General features: G+C 35.9%; 1 pseudogene; it reads right to left on the reverse strand.

Annotated features, from left to right (window-relative positions):
- Nucleotides 1-11728: 11728 nt before the first annotated feature.
- LOC100474645 lies at nt 11729-21149 on the reverse strand (annotated as a pseudogene).
- Nucleotides 21150-21375: the final 226 nt, after the last annotated feature.

Raw genomic sequence — 21375 nt, forward strand, 5'->3', positions numbered from 1 at the left:
TTATTCTAGAAACGCTTCACTCTTGATTCTGTATTCCAATTTATTTCAATTCCCAGTGCAGGTGGATGCTTTCTTCCCCTTGCAACCTTTCCCTGCAGCTCAGCTTTTAGAATAAGGAATGTATTGTTTTCATAAAAATGATACAGTATCACACATCCTTCATCCCCTTTCATTCATCTCTTTCTCAACTGGACTTTCTCCGAGAATATTTACTGAAGGATACATTCCCTGAGTTGTTTCCTATTTCAGAGTGTGCCTTTATATTTGAGTGGTAATTGACTGATCATAATATCCAATAACTATCCACCTTTTCCCAGGAATTTATAATCATTTGTTAAACAGGTATTTACTGAGAACATACTTTGCACAGATGCTACGGAGACGGCAACACATAGGGGAGATCCGGTTCCTGCTCTGATGGATTTTTATCTAGACGATCTACATAGACACATTTCTAGTCTTCTTGGAATTGATGGCTATGTGAAGATGTCCCAGGCCAAAGTGATTTTTTTTTATTTTTCAATTTCTTGCTTTATTTAGATTGAATGCCTGAATAGTTATATTTTCATTCTTCTGACATTCTATAACTTTATTGAGAAAAGATTCAGTGTGTGCCCATTTAAGTTGCAAATTCACTCATTTCTTCATTTCAGAGAAATTTTCCTATGCTGTGTCACTTAATATTTTCCCTTTTATATGTGTTATCTCTTTCAGAGACACCAATTATATTATATCAGATTATCTCATTTGTCTTCCCCATTATGGTCTCTTTCTACTTAATTTTTTTTTTTTTTTAATTTCCCCTCTGCCTTTACTGTGAGTATCTCAGTATTTTCTTCTATTTCAGGAATTTAACGTTCAGCTGGGCCTATTCTCCTCTTCACGATTTCATTTGTTCTGTAGCATGCTATTTTGGTAGGATGGTATTTTGCCAGATCATTTCTCATTATTGCTCATGCTTAACTTGAGAAGCTCTGTCCAGAATCTCTAATTATTCTTACAGAGTGTGCCAGAATTTTCAATTTTATGTGACTCCATCTCCAGATTATCAAAGAACAGTTAGCCTTCTCTGGCTTCAACAGTTTTAGGACTCAGTATTATGTTATATTCATTGAGAGAAAGCCCAGAGGACTGAACTAGACCTCTTTCATGATCATTGGTAGATTGGAGTTCTGCACCCTGTTCTCCTACTGAACAGTTCTTGTCCAGGGATCACCCCACCCAGTGAGCGATGTCCCCTATTGCCAGGATGGGGAGTAGCCTTGCAGTTTTGGGGGTTCCTCTCTTCTGTTCTCTGAAGCTAACACTTCTCTATAAAAAACCAGTTCTGCTCTATATAAAAAGGCAGTCCTACTTTCATGTATATGCTTTTCACTGATCTCTACAAAACTAACATTTCTACCAACAAACAGAAGGGGAATCAGACAGGGCAAATCTCAAGCCTGTCTCTGTCTAGATTTGGAAACATTATTGAAAAATCTTATATCAAGTCATCACAACTGCCTGGGGTGAGAATAGAAATGAGGTGAGGGAACAGTCTAGTTTACTGAAATCTTCTCTACCCATAAATATCATGGATCATGGATAAACACCTTTATCCAGGTTGGAACCTTGAGCAATGAAAACAGAAAAGCCTAAGCTTAAAAATAAGAGTTGAAGATTACCATAGACTAGCCTAAAATCCATTCCTACTTATCAAGTTATGGCTTTGTAGATGTATATGGTAATATCAATGAGGATGAAACTTCATTCTGAGCTGGAAGTCAGTATATCTGGAATCAACAACAACAACTAAGCCCTAAAGAGAGGGAATTAGTGTGTCCCTTTTGCTTCTCATGGCTTTTGTATGAACACCACTGGGGAGCTAGCCAAGTGTTGCTATGTCCTATGAGTTCCATAGACACTGTAAACTAGAGAGGGCATTAGAACCTAGTAACCTAGGGAATTTGGGGAATGAGATACCAGGAGCTGCTATTGGTTGTTGTCACAACTGACAACAAAGAAATCTACTCAGTGCTGCTCATGATTCAGCAGACTTGGAGTTGAAGGAAAAGCAACAGCCAGTATTTGGAAAAGTTGTTAAAAGATGATCTCACAAATAGGAGCTTTCAAAGATATTAAACATCAGGATCAACTGACTCAATATCATCCAATAATTGATGAAGACATGACATCAGGAAAGAGAATATAAATAGTCAATTTTTTTCCCAAAATACCCCTTACTCTGGAGAGAAAACTAAAATGTTTCTTCCAGGAAATTTGATGGATTTCAAGGCTTTGTAACTCTGGGTATGGTGTCAACCCAATCACAGAGATTTTGATTTTGAACTCATCCATCACATGCTAACATAGAACATAGCCTAAGAGTATAAAGTCATTTTAAAATAAAGAGCTCAATTAAATAAATCTGCAGAATGTCTTGGAATGTATCTCTGTGTAAATTTGAAATGGACTTTGAAAGGTAATGCAGGTCAGTCTCCTCAGTTTTCAAAACAGGATGTCAAGTCAGCCTCTGGCATATCTGGAATTTAAATCACATGGATCCTTCTGTAATCAACAGGGATAGAAGAGCTGCAGTTCAGACACTTGTAGAGGATTCCACCATAAACAGACCGGGCGCAGCTTTTGCCCAAGCCTTACCTGAGGGAGCTGACATAGGACAGGCACCATCTAAGAACATGTTAAAATATTTATTCCTCAAGCTTCTCCAAACTCGTCCCCTGTGTTAAGCCAAATGTCAGGTTTCAGAAGGAAAAAAATCTGGATCACATTATCTTAATTCCCTGTAGAAAGAATTTAAGTGAGCTAAGATTTCAATGTTATATTCCCCATCTTGCTCAAAGTCATAATTTAAGGCACTCCAATATGAAAAAGAATTATTTTCTATTTTACAAAGTTGGGCTGAAGACTCAAGATAACTTCAATTAAAATTTTAACAATCCATTTTTTTTTGGAAAATTCAAGGACAATAAAATATTTGTTTCTCTGGATCAGGTTTTATAATATTGTGCTTGAGAACATACTCAGGAACCTGGAAGACCTGTTCAAATTCCAGCTTTTCCACTTTCTGGTTCTGTGTTAGTAAGCAGATCACATCATGGATGAAATCAGGATGATCAGAGTAGTGGCTTCATAGGATAAGGGTTAAATAAGTTAATATACATAGAGAGCTTCAATGACTGACATGTAGTGAGCTAAAGGGCAGGGAAGACATGACCATAACTTACACAAGTTCAGTAGCAATAGTGATGGAGAGAAGAGACAGATGAAGAGACATTTAGGAGTTAATATTGACAAGACTTGGTACTGAAGTGAATATCGAATGCAAAGCAGAAGGATTTCTAATATTATCCCTAGGATGAGGGCTTACACAACTGGAGATTAAAAATCATTCATGAAAACAGAGTACACTGAACCTTTTTTTTTTTTTTAAGTAGGCGCTCCATGCCCAAGGTGGAGCCCAATGTGGGACTCAAACTCACAGCCCTGAGATCAAGACCTGAGCTGATATCAAGAGTCAGACGTTTAACCACCTGAGTCATCCAGCCGCCCCTGACTTCAGTTGGGATCTATTGAGTTCAAGGTGCTTTTGAAGTAGCTAATTGGCGGTTTGATACTTAGGTCAGAGGCATAATGGAGCAGCCGGAACTGGCTATGTAATTGTGGAAGTTAGCAGCTCCACATGAGAATGGAGACTAGAAAAATAGTTTTAGATGAAAATAGAACTAGGGCTAAGAGCTGAGGACCCCCAGGGCCATTATAATCTTATCACACTGGTACACTAATTCGGGCACTAGTACACCTACCTCATATTTATTTAAGTCAACTCTTAAAAATCCACATTAATAGGAAGCAGGGATGGTGGATGTAGAAAACCCCAGCTGAAAGAAGCAAGACAAAATGTCTTAAAACATGTTATAAAATAGCTTTAATATAAGTGTATTTTTTATTTTTATGTGAGTATAGTTGACACAAAATGTTACATTAGTTTCAATTATATAGCATAGTGAAGGATCTATAGGTTATGCTGTGCTCACCCCAAGTCTAGCTACCATCTGTCACCATACAATGCTCTTACAGTATTATTGACTGTATTCCCTATGCTGTGCCTTTTATTCCCATGACTTACTCATTCCATAATGGGAAGCTGGTATCTCCTTCTCTCCCTCACCAATTTTGCTCATTCCTCCACCCCTTTCCCTCTGTTCTCTGTATTTATAGATCTGATTCTGTTTTTTGTTTACTCATTTGTGTGGATTTTTTGGATTCCACATATAAGTGAAATCATATGGTATTTTGAATCATTCTTTCCACTATTGAGAAATTAAGTGCACTTGATGATTAACTGTGACAATATTAAGGATTGTATCACTGACCTTCTTCCTTATACCAATCAATATCACAATTCAGTGAGTCTGTAATCAAAGAAGTTATCTGACTACTCACAGTTGGGCTTCAGTTGGTTTAATATTCTGAAATGCAAAATTGTAAAATACATTCTGACCTTCTTTAACACTTTCCTCAAGCTTATTTACATACACATCTTAAAAAACCTTTAATATGTTAACAACCATAAGATTAATGCAGCTATGGGCCTTCAATACATGCAAGTTCTCAGGAAAAAAAAAAAGAAAATAGCTCTACATTAAATGAATATCTGAGGCAAAATAGCTAAATTATAGTTTGTGAAAGACTGTGGAAGATTGAGAATGAATGAGGTGATTAGTACTTTTTACATTAAATGTGACAGTTTTTCCATTTGTAAAAATGGATAATATAATAGTATTTATCTTGTAGGATTTTTCTGAGGATTAAACAAATTAATGTAATTAAAGATCTTAACATAATGCCTGGCACTTGGGAAGAGTTTAATAATATATAATGAAAGATAATGGCATGTTTTCCAATAAACTAATGCATACTTTTAAGGAAATAACATTATTTTTAAAATCTTCTTCAACTAGAAATTAATTTTAGAATAAAAAATCAGAAAATGATTGATTCCAATTCATCAATAGTTGGAGAGAACACTAAACTTTTCTGAAAATAAAATATTCAGCGAAAAGTAAATTATCATGAGGAATCTACATAAAATTTCCAACGTTTGGACAACTAAATACAATGAGCCATCATTAATGCAATAATTAATTGGTTTAGTTTAATAAAAACTAGCTATGATAGACCATCTGTTATAATACGAATAACTATTATACCTAACATATATGTGGATAGGTATGTAGGTAGATAGATATAGATAGATGATAGATAGATAGACAGACAGACAGATATGGATATGTGTATACATATAGGCATTTCCCTAGGGATAATCAACTATTTTAATAGGAATAATGGAGAAAATTTGAACATTGATTACATAAAATAAAAGCATTGGGTTAATATTAAATTTTCTGAAAAATATAATTGCACTACGATCTTTATAGGAGAATGTATTTGTTCTAAGAAGATTTAAAAGCTGAAATATTTAGGAATAATGTGTGCAACTTACCTCTGAATTATACATACATGCACATACACAAGGAAAGAGAAATCTGTTGGTGTTAATGTAGAGTGTGAAATCAGCCAGAATACCTGATTTGCTAAAATGTAACACAGAGGCCCCTAAGTGCTGGGAAGGTTTCAGAGAAGGGCATAGGCCTCTGGAATGCCCAGGCCAGTGGGACCACTCTGCCCCTGGAATGCTGCAGGGAGTTGCCTTCCAGAAACTTTCCTAGACCTAACAGTTGCCCTGTGATCTAAGAGATGTAGGCATTGTCCCTTAGGCTATGTTTAGCAGCCCTTTTACAATACGCCCAAATTAGCATATCCTATCTTTCCGGTAAACAAATCCTCCCAGTTTCAGTAAGATCCCTTGTCACACATCAAGTGCTAGAGAAACAGTGATAAGGATTTGTGATTATCCTGAAGGACCAATAAAAGCAGGAGCAAAGAAGTGCAAAGAGTCTTCGACTTTGAGCCTTGACCCCCTTACCTCCTCCTCTCTTTCACGGTGAAGTTTGGAGTAATCTTTTGTCCAAGCGAACAGGGATTGCTGGCCATTCCCGGCAGAAATCAAATGTGCTAAAATGTTAACATTTAGAGGATTTAACAATAGAGCAAAACATAGGAAAACATAATAACACGAAATAAACAGCACGATTTTATTCCAAAAACTATACCAGTCAGTTATGCCTTATCATTTTATTAAATCATTTATATTAACACCTTTTCAATATTTCTTACATATCCATATCTTTAATAAAATGTGAACTTTTTCTGTGTATACATGACCTTCCTTGTACAATGCATTACAAACAAGAACTTAAATGTTCATTTTTATTAATTAACATTTTTTAATTAGACATCCATTGCATCAATAACCATTATCAATTAACATCCATTGCATCAATAACCATTTAAAAGGGATTAGCATAGGATTTCATATGAGGCATAAAGATGCAGAATACTGTAGTGGACACTGCCATTGCTCTGTCTGAATCCGCTTGGATCTTTTCCCCATTCTGCCAGCCCTTCCTTTGCTACTACTGTATGCTTTTTGTTTCCAATGGCTCATATCTGCAACTATCTTCCAAGAACTGGCCTTGAGGTATTGACCAACTTTACCCACAAATGAAGCCAAAAAATCCAGAACCAGAAGTACCTGGGAATTTACCTCCCCAACACCACCCCTTAGGATGACCCTTAGCTGATGACTATCAGTGGACCAGTATGAACACCCAGCAAACTTGACTCAGGATGAGAATCACTCTTAAACGTAATTTACATTCCCTAACGTCCCCGAAGTTGGATCCATTCCTGGGTTTTTTTAGTTTTTCCTGCTCTCTTTCTTGGGTTTCTCTTGAGAACACTTTTTTTTGGGGGGGGGGGTGGGAGTTCTTTGTTTAAAGATTGTGTATTTATTTCTTCAAGAGAGTGAGAGAAAGAGGGCTGAGGGAGAAAGAGCAGAAGGAGAGGGACAAACAGACCGCACTGAATGCCGAGCCAAGATGGGGCTCAGTCTCAGGACCCTGGGATCATGACCTGAGCAGAAACCAAGAGTCTGACACTTAACAGATTGAGCCACCCAGGCACCCCGTGGGAACACCTTCTTAATATAGCACTTATAACCAAACCTTTATCTCAAACTCTGCCTCATTTTAAGACAAATATGTTTCATCACAGATTTTTACCTTTTTTTTCCTTGTACTTTTTCTACCAAATTGAGTATCTTATAAAGGCCCCGAGTAGATGGTAAATCAGTATTCTTCCCGGAGAGCAATAATTTCAAAACAGTGTATATATATTTGGACCTTTCTTCTCCCATATTAAGTTTTATTTTAACAAAACATTGTCTCCCAAAGAAATACAAATTCATACTCAAAAGCCTTAGACAAGATAATCTCTTAAAAATGTAGCAGATGGAAAAATTATACTTTAAAAAACGTGCAGCAAAAGTTAAAATAGATCCTCTTTACCCATGTAGCTTTCCAAAGTTCCATATCTCTTTAAAAGTCTCTTGATCTTACACACTCTTCTTCAGCTCTGCTCACACAGAACTACTCTTCAATGATGGTGCTGTCCCAACTCTGCCCTGACTCTAGTTCTCCCAGCTTCTAGGTGTTCCTATTACTGTATGCACACCCCTCCATGCGCACACGGTTATAACATATATAAATATATACACTTTCATGTAGATTGCATTTAATTATGTTTGTATGTACTGATTTTAGTGCAGTATTTGTTTAGTTTCAATCATGTAATGAATATTTCAATTTCCAACCATAATAGCCTAGTATTTTATCTCTGCCCTGAAAATTTGAAGCAATTATATTAAGATATAACTGAGGTTAATTATTTTTCTGACTCTTATATATAAATTCTTATTTAAACTTAATTCAGAAAAAAATTAAGCTGCTTACAAAGATACATTAAATAAAGCAAAAAAATAAATAAATTAAATAGTGATTGGTGAGAAAAATAAAAGAATCAGAGGAAGACATCTATAATGGAGCATGGAAAGGAGTTAATTTCATCATAAAGAAAGGACAAATTAATCATGGGTGTGAGAGAGGGAAGGAAGATGGGAGTAGCAAGCATTGCACATTGCATGCTGCCTGCATTTTCCCTTTCAAGTTTCCTTTGTGCACCAGGATAGACATGGTTACAAAATACATTGTTTCTTCGGTGACATCACTTAAATATGAGAGTTTCTAGATCTTTTCTCTCAATTAAATTGGTATAACTCAGAAAAAGAGACTATGGAAATGGGATAATAGCTTTTTTAAAAGTCATGCTAATAAACTGGTATCACCTAGCACCTAAGATCAAACATCTGTCTCTTCCCCTAGAAATGCAAAAGTTGTAGATTATGTAAAGTTGACATATTTTATTAGTCCATAATACCCTAGCCTTAAAGATCATAGTAATTAAAAAAGAACGTGATATCTGCTGAGGAAATTTTTACAAAACATACTAAAATATTCCCAACACTTTTAAGTTGTTTGAAAATTAATATTTGACTTGTAGTAGCTTTAAACATATATTTTCCCTAGTTAACCCACTTCAAGATATCATCTTGAAAATATTAGAGGATTGCAGATATGCTAGGACTGATACAGAAGCAACTAGCACAAAAGTAAACAAGCAAATTGCCTGAACAAAGGAAAAAAAAAAGTGGTTGCTGGAAAGGGCTCTCCTTTCTCCCCACCCACTAGCACCCCCAGCTGTTTGGACCTTGGCCCCAATATTTTTCGAGACTAAGATGCTTTCTTGCTAGTCATCCAACCATTTATGTTTCAGGGTTTGTTTGTTTATTTGTTTGTTCAGTCTTTTGTAGTATAAAAAAACAGCTGAGTAAAATGGTCTCATAACAAGAAATATTACTTCCCTGCAGATTCTGAGATAACAAATGCAATATTCTTCTCATTTCTATTTAGCTCAGAAACATTATAAAGAACATTATAAGAAAAGGTGGAAAAACCTAGGCAACACTAGGATGCTGGCTTTAAATCTATTCTGGATGGCAACAGCATGTGTTTACTACTAAAAAACATTTTCTTTTGTGAACTCTAAGCAGCAAATAGGAAAGAAAATTAAAAAACAATCACTATGACTTTTCCCAGGCCCAAAATATGGTAAACATCTCTAATGACTAGACCAACTGTAAACAACGCCTTCACACATCTTTTTATTTTACTTTCATTTTTTTTTCTGGATGCGGGCTGCAAAGGATGTCTTCCTTAGGCAAATTCCAGTAGAAGTATAATTAATGCCTCAATTGAAATAAAAAGAAAAGTGTTGGGGCACCTGAGTGGTTCAGTCATTAAGCGTCTGCCTTCGGCTCATGGCGTGATCCCGGCGTTCTGGGATCGAGCCCCACATCAGGCTCCTGGGCTGGGAGCCTGCTTCTTCCTCTCCCACTCCCCCTGCTTGTGTTCCCTCTCTTGCTGGCTGTCTCTCTCTCTTGTCAAATAAATAAATAAAATCTTTAAAAAAAAAGAAAAAAGAAAAAAAAAGAAAAGTGTTGAGGTGACTGGTTGGCTCTGTCAGTGAAGTGTCTAACTCTTGGTATCTACTCAGGTCATGATTTCAGGGCCGAGAGATCCAGCCCCAAGTAGGGCTCCACACTCAGTGCAGTGTCTACTTGTAATTCTTCTCCCTCCCCCTCCCCCACTTGTGTGCTCTCTCACTCTCTCTCTCTCTCTAAAATAAATAAATAAATAAATCTTTAAAAAAAGAAAAAGAAAAGTGTCAATTACTGAAAGGGAATCTAACAATTTTTATTTTGCCAGCTTTTTGTGTTTGGAAAGTTTTCCAGAAAATTTACAGTAATGTTACAGTAGCAAAAGTCACAAATTAAAAACTCAAAATAAAATTTCACTAGTTTCCCTCAAAATAATTAGCATACACTTTCTTTAATTTATACATATTGTTTCTGAGCTTATTGAAATTATTGTATCCCCCTCATCGCTAACTTCTAATGAGGGAATATGGCAAAAGTGATGGCGTGTCACTTCTGAGATTAGGTTATAAAAAGGCTCTAAGCTATGTCTTGACTGTATTCTCTCACTCTCTTGCTCACGCAGAGAAGCCAGCCAGCATGTTCTGAGCTGCCTTATTCAAAGATACACATGGCTAAGAACTGAGGGAGGGAGACCCCTGGCCATCTGCCGGTAATTGAATCTTGCCAGCAACCACGAGTGAGCCTGGAAGTGGCTTCTACCCCAGTCAAGCTTTCAGATGAGATCACAGTCCCAGACAACACTCTGATTGGACTCATGTGAGGGACCTTGAGGTAGAGGTACCCTGGTAGCCTCACCTAATTCTTAAATCACAACGACTATGAGATAACTGTTTGTTTTAAGCCACCTCATTTTACAATAATTTGCTATGCAGCAATAGATAACTAACATAGATGCCAATTGCAAATGTATTGGGTATAGTGGATAGGTGTTCCACATCTATTCCCATATTCTTTCATAAATTACTAAACTGCCAGGGCTGTAAAATTTAAAACTACCTTTGCTAGTTGGTATTTTGAATGTAATTAAATTTTACTAATTAGAAGCAATTTACTGAAATTTGGAAGGCAAAAATTAGATAGAAGTCATCTTTCTGCTACTGTTTTCAGATTTGCAGCTTGGCCATGGATATGTGAAGATTTTCTGCAGCTGTGTTCTAGGGTATAGTCTCTGGTTTCAAAGGGGTCAAGGGGTACTAATGACCATGGAAGTCCCATCTGCAATGGCCATGTGCTCTTGAACTCAAAAGCTCTACAGGTAGTCAGTCTCCTGGGTTTTTTGCTCTTTGGATATGGCACAGGTAGCAGTTCCCTTAGCAGATCAGTTTCACGGGGTTTAGGGAGGTCTGACTGGCAGCCAGTCAGGAGCCCACCCCCCAGTCCTTCTCACAATTACACCAATTTGTTCTCCTTCTGCTTAAAACATCCAACTCAGTTTCTACTTCCTGCAATAATCCATATTCATGCTTGACCATACACTTATAAAAAGCAGGTGTTAAATCAATTGTGGGTTTTTTGTCCAACATCTATTTTTTTCCATGATATGCTTGTGTGGTCACCTCTATGTGATACTCAAATACTGAGTTCATTTAGCTGATTTACTAAAACTTGTTTGCTCCCAAGAAGTGTGCTGATTACTTTCTATTATTAGGAATCTCTTTTCTCTTATAGTTCTTCATCTCCAGACACTATTTCAATTCTTAGTCCTTTCCCTTCATCATAAGCCCCCCAAAATTTAGAATTTATTCCACACAACTTAATAGAAATGAATAGATTCAGCTCTAAAAGTCTCTGACAAAGTAGTTTCAGGTTTGCTGAAGGTTAAATTATGTTCATTCCAAACTTCCTATCTATTCAATTTTGCAAGGTTTCCACTGAGATTTTGATCTATTTTTGCCAGGAATATTAAAGGAACAACAACAAAAATCTTATTTTGGAAAAAAAAAAAAGAAGTAAAAACATGATAATTTAGCTTTATTCCTTATTAAACAAATCCTTTTAAATTTACTGATTAAATAGAGGTTGATAAACTAGCCCTAGGAAGGTGAAAGGAATGGTGAGAAAACTTTCTTTTCATTCACACACCTTAAAGCCAGTTAAGAAAATTACCTACTTAAAAATGGAAATGTAAATTTTTGTCATTATCACAGAAAATTAAATTTATTAGCATGCTGTAAAATGAGCTCATGGTTTTATCCCAAATTTGCGCTCTTATAACCTTAAAAAAAAATTAAAAGAGGCCAATAGGAAAAAGAGAAAAAGAGAGAAGTTTCTTGTTCATTTTACAAAAGTAATTTCACATTTCTGTAATATAATTAAACTAAGCATGTTTACGAAGGTAAAAGGATCGCATTTTCCACGTTCATGATTACTACCATCAAGTCCATTCTTATATCAGTTATACTGTATTAACTTCACACAATGTTACTCAGAAACTATCCCAGATCCTAGAGTGACTGATACTCATCTTCTGAATAGACCCTTCCTAGTACAACAGGTTATTCAACCCAATTTAATTCAATCCCATTTCAATTCAATTCAAGCCAATTCTAAATATCGGAGGTTTTTATTGTGCAATTCTTGTGGGTACAGGGGAAAAAATAATAATATCCACTGACTGCTTTCAAGAGTCACAAAACCTTACACTGAGGGGGAAAAAAAAATCAGTATAAGAATAAATGCAATCCGCATGAAAAGTAATTTGGTGGCACCCAGAGAAGGGCACTCAGTATAATTTTCAAAATCTCTACTGTAGTGCTTTTAAAAGTACGTTATCTGATGACAAAATCTATATATTCAACCACAATATGGTTCTTTTTTTTTTAATAATAATATTTTTTATTATATTATGTTAGTCACCATACAGTACATTCCTAGTTTTTGATGTAAATTTCCATGATTCATTACTTGCGTATAACACCCAGTGCACCATGCAATACGTGCCTTCCTTAATGCCCATCACCAGCCTATCCCATCCCCCCCCCCCGCCCTGAAGCCCTCAGTTTGTTTCCCAGAGTCCATAGTCTCTCATGGTTCATTCCCCCTTCTGTGTTTTTTTTTTTTAATTTAATTTTATTATATTATGTTAATCACCATACAGTACATCCCCCAGATTCCGATGTAAAGTTTGATGCTTCATTAGTTGCGTATAACACCCAGTGCACCATGCAATACGTGCCCTCCTTACTACCCATCACCAGTCTATCCCATTCCCCCACCCCCTCCCCTCTGAAGTCTTCAGTTTGTTTCTCATAGTCCATAGTCTCTCATGTTTCATTCCCCCTTCTGATTACCCCCCTTTTCTTTATCCCTTTCTTCCCCTACCGATCATCCTAGTTCTTATGTTCCATAGATGAGAGAAATCATATGATAATTGTCTTTCTCTGCTTGACTTATTTCACTTAGCATTATCTCCTCCAGTGCCGTCCATGTTGCAGCAAATGTTGAGAATTCGTTCTTTCTGATAGCTGAGTAATATTCCATTGTATATATGGACCACAGCTTCTTAATCCAGTCATCTGTTGAAGGGCATCTCGGCTCCTTCCATGATTTGGCTATTGTGGACAATGCAGCTATGAACATTGGGGTGCATATGGCCCTTCTCTTTACTACGTCTGTATCTTTGGGGTAAACACCCAGTAGTGCAATGGCTGGGTCATAGGGTAGTTCAATTTTTAACTTTTTAAGGGACCTCCACACTGTTTTCCAGAGTGGCTGTACCAACTTGCATTCCCACCAACAATGTAGGAGGGATCCCCTTTCTCCACATCCTCTCCAACAATTGTTGTTTCTTGCCTTGTCTATCTTTGCCATTCTAACTGGCGTAAGGTGGTATCTCAGTGTGGTTTTGATTTGAATTTCCCTGATGGCTAATGATTTTGAACATTTTTTCATGTGTCTGTTAGCCATTTGTATGTCTTCATTGGAAAAGTGTCTGTTCATATCTTCTGCCCATTTTATGATTTGTTTATTTGTTTCTCGTGTATTGAGTTTGAGAAGTTCTTTGTAGATCTTGGATACCAGTCCTTTATCTGTGGTGTCCTTTGCAAATATATTCTCCCATTCCGTGGGCTGTCTCTTAGTTTTTTTGACTGTTTCCTTGGCTGTGCAGAAGCTCTTTATCCTGATAAAGTCCCATAAGTTCATTTTATCTTTTATTTCTCTTGCCTTTGGAGATGTGTCGTGAAAAAGGTTGCTCTGGCCGATGTCATAGAAGTTGTTGCCTATGTTCTCCTCTAGAATTTTGATGGATTCCTGTCTCACATTGAGGTCTTTCATCCATTTGGAGTTTATTTTTGTGTATGGTGTGAGAGAGTGGTCAAGTTTCATTCTTTTGCATGTAGCTGTCCAATTTTCCCAGCACCATTTATTGAAGAGACTGTCTTTTTTCCACCGGATGTTTTTTCCTGCTTTATCAAAGATTAGTTGCCCAAAGAGCCGAGGGTCCATTTCTGGGTTCTCTATTCTGTTCCATTGGTCGATGTGTCTGTTTTTGTGCCAGTACCATGCTGTCTTTGTGATCACAGCTTTGTAGTACAGCTCGAAATCCGGCATTGTGATGCCCCCAGCTTTGTTTTTCCTTTTCAACAGTTCCTTGGAGATTCGGGGCCTTTTCTGGTTCCATACAAATTTAAGGACTATTTGTTCCAGTTCTTTGAAAAATGTCCTCGGTATTTTGATCGGGATAGCATTGAAAGTGTAGATTGCTCTGGGTAGTATGGACATTTTAACTATGTTAATTCTTCCAATCCATGAGCATGGAATATTTTTCCATCTTTTTATGTCTTCCTCAATATCTTTCAAAAGTGATCTATAGTTTCTAGCATATAGGTCCTTTACGTCTCTGGTTAAGTTAATTCCAAGGTAACGCATGGTTTTTGGTGTTATTGTAAATGGGATGGATTCCCTAATTTCTCTTTCTTCAGTCTCGTTATTCGTGTATAGAAATGCAACTGATTTCTGGGCATTGATTTTGTATCCTGCCACCTTACTGAATTGTTCTATAACTTCTAATAGTTTGGGAGTGGATTCCTTTGGGTTTTCCATATAGAGTATCATGTCATCTGCAAAGAGAGACAGTTTGACTTCTTCTTTGCCGATTTGGATACCTTTGATCCCTTTTTGTCTTCTGATTGCTGTTGCAAGGACTTCTAGTACTATGTTGAATAATAGTGGCGAGAGTGGGCATCCTTGTCGTGTTCCTGATCTTAAGGGAAAGGCTTCCAGCTTTTCCCCATTGAGAATAATGCTTGCAGTAGGCTTTTCATAGATGGCTTTTATGAGATTGAGAAATGTACCCTCTATTCCTACACTCTGAAGGGTTTTAATCAGGAAAGGATGCTGTATTTTGTCAAATGCTTTTTCTGCATCAATTGAGAGGATCATATGGTTCTTGAGTCTTTTCTTGTTGATATGATGTATCACATTGATTGATTTGCGAGTGTTGAACCATGCTTGCATCCCAGGTATGAATCCCACTTGGTCATGATGGATAATCCTTTTAATGTACTGTTGGATTCTATTAGCAAGGATCTTGTTGAGGATTTTGGCATCCATATTCATTAGAGAAATCGGTCTGTAATTCTCCTTTTTGAGGGGGTCTTTGCCTGGTTTGGGGATCAAGGTAATATTAGCCTCATAGAATGAGTTTGGTAGCTTTCCTTCTGTTTCTATTTTTTGAAATAGCTTTAGGAGAATAGGTATTATTTCTTCTTTGAATGTTTGGTAGAATTCCCCAGGAAAACCGTCTGGGCCTGGAGTTTTATTATTTGGAAGGTTGTTTATCACTGACTCAATTTCTTCATAGTTAANACAATATGGTTCTAAATGGACTTATTTTGTCACTCTCCAAAGGATTTCTTGAAGGAAACTATAACATAAAATGAAATTTATCTTCATTCTTCATAGATAACATGCTAACAGAAATATTTTACAATCTCTGTTATTTAGTACTCTTCTCATATTCTATCAAGTAAAATCTTGATCTCATTAAAATCTAAAGGATAGGAAAACGTGTAGTGAAGAAAGAATGCTGAATAAAATTATCAATTTCAAAATGTTGTTACCTTGAAGTTAAGACAACCCTTTGTAAAAAGCTAAAACTAAAAAATGATTCAAATGTACTTCACTTCTGGATTCCCATTTGAATTTTCAGCTTCTGATTTATAATTAACTGAACCTACTAAAATGAAGCTGTCATCAGTATTTTTTTTGTCAATTATTTTCCATGCCAAATTATAATATTTTCCTATTATTTATTCTCATTTTAATAACTATATTGTTTGCTGTCATTTCTCCTCTAACATATAACTTCTTTTAAAATATGGATTTTTTATAATTTTCTCAAAAAATGATTGCTTTTTCAAAATTCCCAATTTCCCTAAGGTCAGTTTTGTGTTTAGGTATTTGGTCAAATTATTCATTTAACATTTTCTCTCAAGAATATCTTAGCAAAGATCAACAGTCATCCTCTACACAGATTCATAGCCTCTTACCCAGAATCAAGAATGAGGTAAGACCTGGAGCAAAATGTTAGAGAAGCAGAACATTGGTTTTTGTCTCTCTGAGCATTTGGCCTCACAAGTCCTGGCTCCCCTAACAGGTCTGAGATGACTTCAAAAATGAATCGTTTTCTTTTCAAAAATATAATTCTATCTCTGTGAAGATCCATTGGAATTTTTCTATTTATATTCACTGATACGGACTGAATTGAACCTGTAGATTGCTTTGGGTAGTATGGGCACTTTAATAATATTAATTCTTCCAATCCAGGAGCACAAAATATTTTTCCACTTGTCTTCTTTAATTTCTTTAATCAATCCCTTATAATTTTCAGTGTACAGATCTTTCACCTCTGGTGTTAAATTTATTTCTATGAATTTTATTCTTTTCGATGTATCATAAATGGAATTGTTTTCTTAAATTCTCTTTCTGATCTTCCACTGTTGAAATGCAACTGGTTTTGTAAATTGATTTTTGTATCCTGCAATTTTACTGAAATTGTTTGCTAGTTCTAATGGTTTTCTGGTGCAGTCTTTAGGGTTTTCTGTATGTGATATCATGCCATCTGCAAATAATAACAATTTTACTTTTTCCTTTCTGATGCAAATGCCTTTTATTTCTTTTCTTGCCTAATTGTCCTGGCTAAGAATTCCATACTATGTTGAATATAAGTGGCAAGAGTGGGTATCCTTGTCTTGTTCCTGATCTTAGAGGGAAACTTTCAGTGTTTCACCATTGATTTTAATGTTAGTTGTGGGCCTGACATATGTAGAGGTACTTCTTTCTTTGTACCCAGTCTGTGAAGAGTTTTCATCATGAATAAATGTTGAATTTTGTCAAATATCTTTTCCGCATCTATTGAGATGATTATATGATTTTTATCCTTCATTTTGTTAATATGGTGAATCACATTTACTGATTTGCACCTGTTGGACTAGCCTTGCATTCTGGAATAAATCCTGCTTGATCATTGTGTGTGATCCTGTAATGTGTTGTTTAATTTGGATTTCTAATATTTTGTCGAGAATTTTTGCATCTATATCAATCAGGGATATTGGCCTGTAATTTTCTTTTCTTGTAATATCATTGTCTGGCTTTGGTATCAGAGTAATGCTGGGCTTGCAGAATGAGGTTTTTTGTTGTTGTTTGCTGTTTTTTTCCAGTATAGTTAATATACAATGTTATACTAATTTCAGGTGTACAATCTAGTGATTCAACAATTCTATACGTTACTCAGTGCTCATCATCACAAGTGCACTCTTTAATCCCCTTCATCTGTTTTACCCATCTCCTACACATTTCCCCTCTAGTAACCATCAGTTTTCCCTCTATATTTAAGAATCTTTTTTTTTTTTGGGTTTGTCTCATTTTTTTGTAAAATGAGTTTGGAAATGTTCCCTCATTTTTTTTTTAATTTTTGGAAGAGTTTGAGAAGGATTGGAATTAGTTCTTTTTTAAATGTTTGGTAGAATTCACCACGGAAGCCATCTGATTCTGAACTTGTCTTTGTTGGGAGTTTTTTTTTAAAGTCAATTATACCATTAATTGATGATGGAATTATACTGGAAAACAATCACGACAAAAGAACAATCTTTTGAATAGAATAGTGTATTTAGTGAAATATTTCTTTAAAACACAAAAGGCAAAAGATTGTCAAGTATGTCAATATGGATTCCCATGGATTTATATATGGACATCTCAGCCATGATTTTCACAAGTTCCACTTCATATCACATCAAGTAATTGTTTTGTGTGTGCATGTGTGTGCATGTGTTTAATACCTGTATCCTAGAATGATTAGCTATACTTAGCTGGGCTTCTTGGAATAGATTTGCTTACACTGAGATGTATGAAAGCATTATTTTTGGTCAATGGGTGTGCGCTTTTCCTTAATTTCTGAATTAAGAATAGTCTGTTCAATGCTAGTCCCTTTAGTTAAGTGTTGTGTTTGTGTTTGGTTTTATCTTTGGTTTTTGGTTTTTGGTTTTTGGTTTTGTGTTTGTGTGTGTGTGTGGTTTTTTGGTTTGTTTTGTTTTAGTTTTGTATAATCTTGTTTTGACTTAATTTCTTCCCTTTGCTTATCAGTAAAAGACAGAAGTATAGGAGAAACTGATACTGGAGACCCAGGGGCAGACATCTTGTTAAGACCATTTTAGCCAGTTGGTTGGATAACAATAGGCTTGATTGAGAGCTCTTGTCATGGATTTCAAATGGAGCTTTTGGTATTCTTGTAGTCGTCATAAGTTGCAATCTATTGTTTTGTGATGGATGAACTTTTTAGGGACGATGGTCTAGAATTTTATTTATATTTGCCAACTTTGCTCCAACTCCATTTGGAAGCATTTTGTTTAAGGTTGCAAGAAACAATTTTTTTTCTTTTTTCTTGACCTTTACCTACACACGTTGTCTAAAGACTCAAAGAGTCAAAAAGTTTTGGCCGTCTCATTTTGGGTATAGCTTTGGGTTGTTCAGTGACCACTGAAGTACGAAAGGTAGTTTGTTGTCTTGGCCTCTCTTTTTGTATAGTCATATGTTGTATTCTTTCTGTTTCCAATAAATTAATAATCAAATGTTCAAAAGAGTTTTCTGATGTTCCAGAGAATTCCCTGCTGCTATTCCTTGCTTTCCAGTTTTCAGACTTGAGGCTAATTTGTGCAAGTCCAGAGTATCAAAATGAGGAGGAAGGAAAATCAGGATATGGAACGGTTCTTCAACATTTACATTGTTTTTGGTTTTAAGTTCAGGTCCATCTTTTTAAAATATCTGAGTAAAGTATCATTTGCTTTTTTATTTTCAGACTAATCACTTTGATCTCTTAAATTTTCTTCCACACTGCTGTATCCACATGTCAAATTCTAATTCGGAGCATTTAAAGTTTCAACACTGTAGTCGTTTTCCATAGTTGAACATGAATTAACATGAGGCTAATTTCTGTCCTTAAAAAAGTCTCTACCAGCACAGATCCAGTAGAGACCTGATGCATCTGCAGTCCAGGGTAAGAGCCAACTTGCTTATCAACTGAAGCATTTGTTAGTGAGTGGCTCAGAGTGAAGATACTTATGGGATTATTGATTACCAGTTTCCATTGATGATTTTCTGAAATCTCTGTTCTCCATGATAGTCCCTTCATTAAAGGATAACTCCATAACTGAAATATCCATTGTTTACTATTCTGTGCTCTTTTGTAAGCATGTTCTGAAAAATAAGTTCTAACTCCAGTTGTTAGATGGAATTTCCAGGTGGTTCTGCACTATCTCTTCTAGGTAGGAGTTTTTTATTTTCAGGAGCAGCTACTTCTGAATCCAAATTCCAGTGAGATGCATTCTCATGAAACATGTTTGACTCACTCAGGTTGGTGCCACATTTCTCACTGTTTCTTCTCCTTGTTTTTTCCCCACTTCTTTGAAATCCCCATGGCCCATATGTCATCCCCAGCATTATCTCCAAGGACACTGTAGCTTTCAACCCCAGGCCCCTGCACATGTGGGGTGAAGGCTTGATGGGTGCCCCCTCCATCTGGGCCTTCCTGTATTGGGCATTGTCTCCCTCAGCTGTGGACAGCCTGCCAGACCTGCAGCCAGACTCAGGATAGATGTCAGGCCTGGGGCCCAGGCTAGGCCCAGCAAGACCAACCTTGGCTGTGGCTGGGATTCTGAAGGCTTCCCCAGAGGCCGGTGGTAGGTTTTGATTATTAATCCTATCTCCCTACTAGTCATTGGTCTGTTCAGAAGAGAAATTTCTTCAAACTCAGTCTTCTTGATTCAATAGATTATATGTTTCAAGGAATTTATCCACTTCTAGGATGCTCAATTTGTTGTCATATAATTGTTTCTAGAAATCTCTTATGATTCTTGTATTTGTGTGGTTATCAGTTGTAATATCTTCTTTTTCATTATAATTTTACTTATTTGAGTCCTCTCTTTTTTTTCTTGGTAAGTTTAGCAAAGTTTTGTCTATTTTATCTTAAAAGTAAAAACAAAAAAACAACAACAAAAAAAACCAGCTCTTAGTTTCATTGATCTTTTCTATTGTCATTTTAGTCTCTTTCATTTATTTCCTCTCCAATATTTGTTATTTCCTTTCTCTGATAATTCTGGGCTTACTTTTTTTCTTTCTCTGGTTTCTCAAGGTGTAAAATTAGGTTGTTTATTTGAGATTCCCCTTTTTTCTTAATGTAGGTGTTTATTACTATAAACTTCCCCCTTAGGACTGCTTTTGCTGCAGCCCAAAAGCTGTGTTGTTGTGATCCCACTTCTATTTGTCCCAAGATATTTATTTCTCTTGATTTCTTCTTTCCTATTGGTTGTTCAGGAGCATATTGTTTAATATCCACAATTATTAATTTTCCAGTTTCCTCTCATAATTGATTTCTAGTTTAGTACCATTGAGATTGGAAAAGATGCTTCATATGATTTCAATCCTCTTAGATTTATTAAGAGTTGTTTTGTGACCTAACGTGATCTATCCTGAAAGATGATCTGTGTGTGCTTGCGAAGAATGTATAATCTACTGCTGCTGGATGAAATGTTCTATACACAATCTGTTATGTCCTTCTGGTCTAACATGGAGTTAAGTCCAGTGTTTCCTTACTGATTTTATAGCTGAATGATCTGTCCATTGTTGAAAGTGGCATATCACATTCCCTGCTCTTATTGTATTGCTGTCTATTTATCCCTTTTGACCTGTATTTGCTTTTACATATTTAGATCCTCATATATTAGTACCTAAATACTTATAATTATTACATCCTCTTGATGAATTGACCCCCTTATCATTATATAATGACCTTCTTTGTCTCTTCTGTCAGTCTTTGGCTTAAAGTCTATTTTGTCTGGTATAAGTCTAGGTACACCTGCTTTCCTTTGGCTTCTACGTATATGGAATATCTTTTTCCTCCCTTCACTTTCAGTCTTTGTGTATCCGTAAAGCTGAAGTCTCTTGTAAGCAAGATATAGTTGGGTCTTATTTTTAAATCCATTCAGCCACTGTATACCTTTTGATTGGGGAATATGATCCATTTATACCTAAAGTAATTATTTATAAGAATCTACTTACTATTGCCATTTTGTTCATTGTTCCCTAGTTGCTTTGTAACCCCTTTTGTCCTTTCTTCCTCTCTTACTTTCTTCATTATTGGATAATTTTCTATAGTAGTACACTTTGATTACTTTTGATTTACCTTTTGTATATCTATTATAAGCTTTTGCTTTTGTTTACCATGACGTTTATGTAAAACATATTTATAACAGCATTTTAAGCTAATAATAATTTAACTTCAAATGCATAGTATCACTTATATGTGACAGCTAAAAAAAAAAATTGAACCTATAGAAATAGAGAAGAAAAGTGGTGTCAGG

This window comes from Ailuropoda melanoleuca, chromosome 5 (assembly GCF_002007445.2).
Source record: "Ailuropoda melanoleuca isolate Jingjing chromosome 5, ASM200744v2, whole genome shotgun sequence".
NCBI lineage: Eukaryota > Metazoa > Chordata > Mammalia > Carnivora > Ursidae > Ailuropoda > Ailuropoda melanoleuca.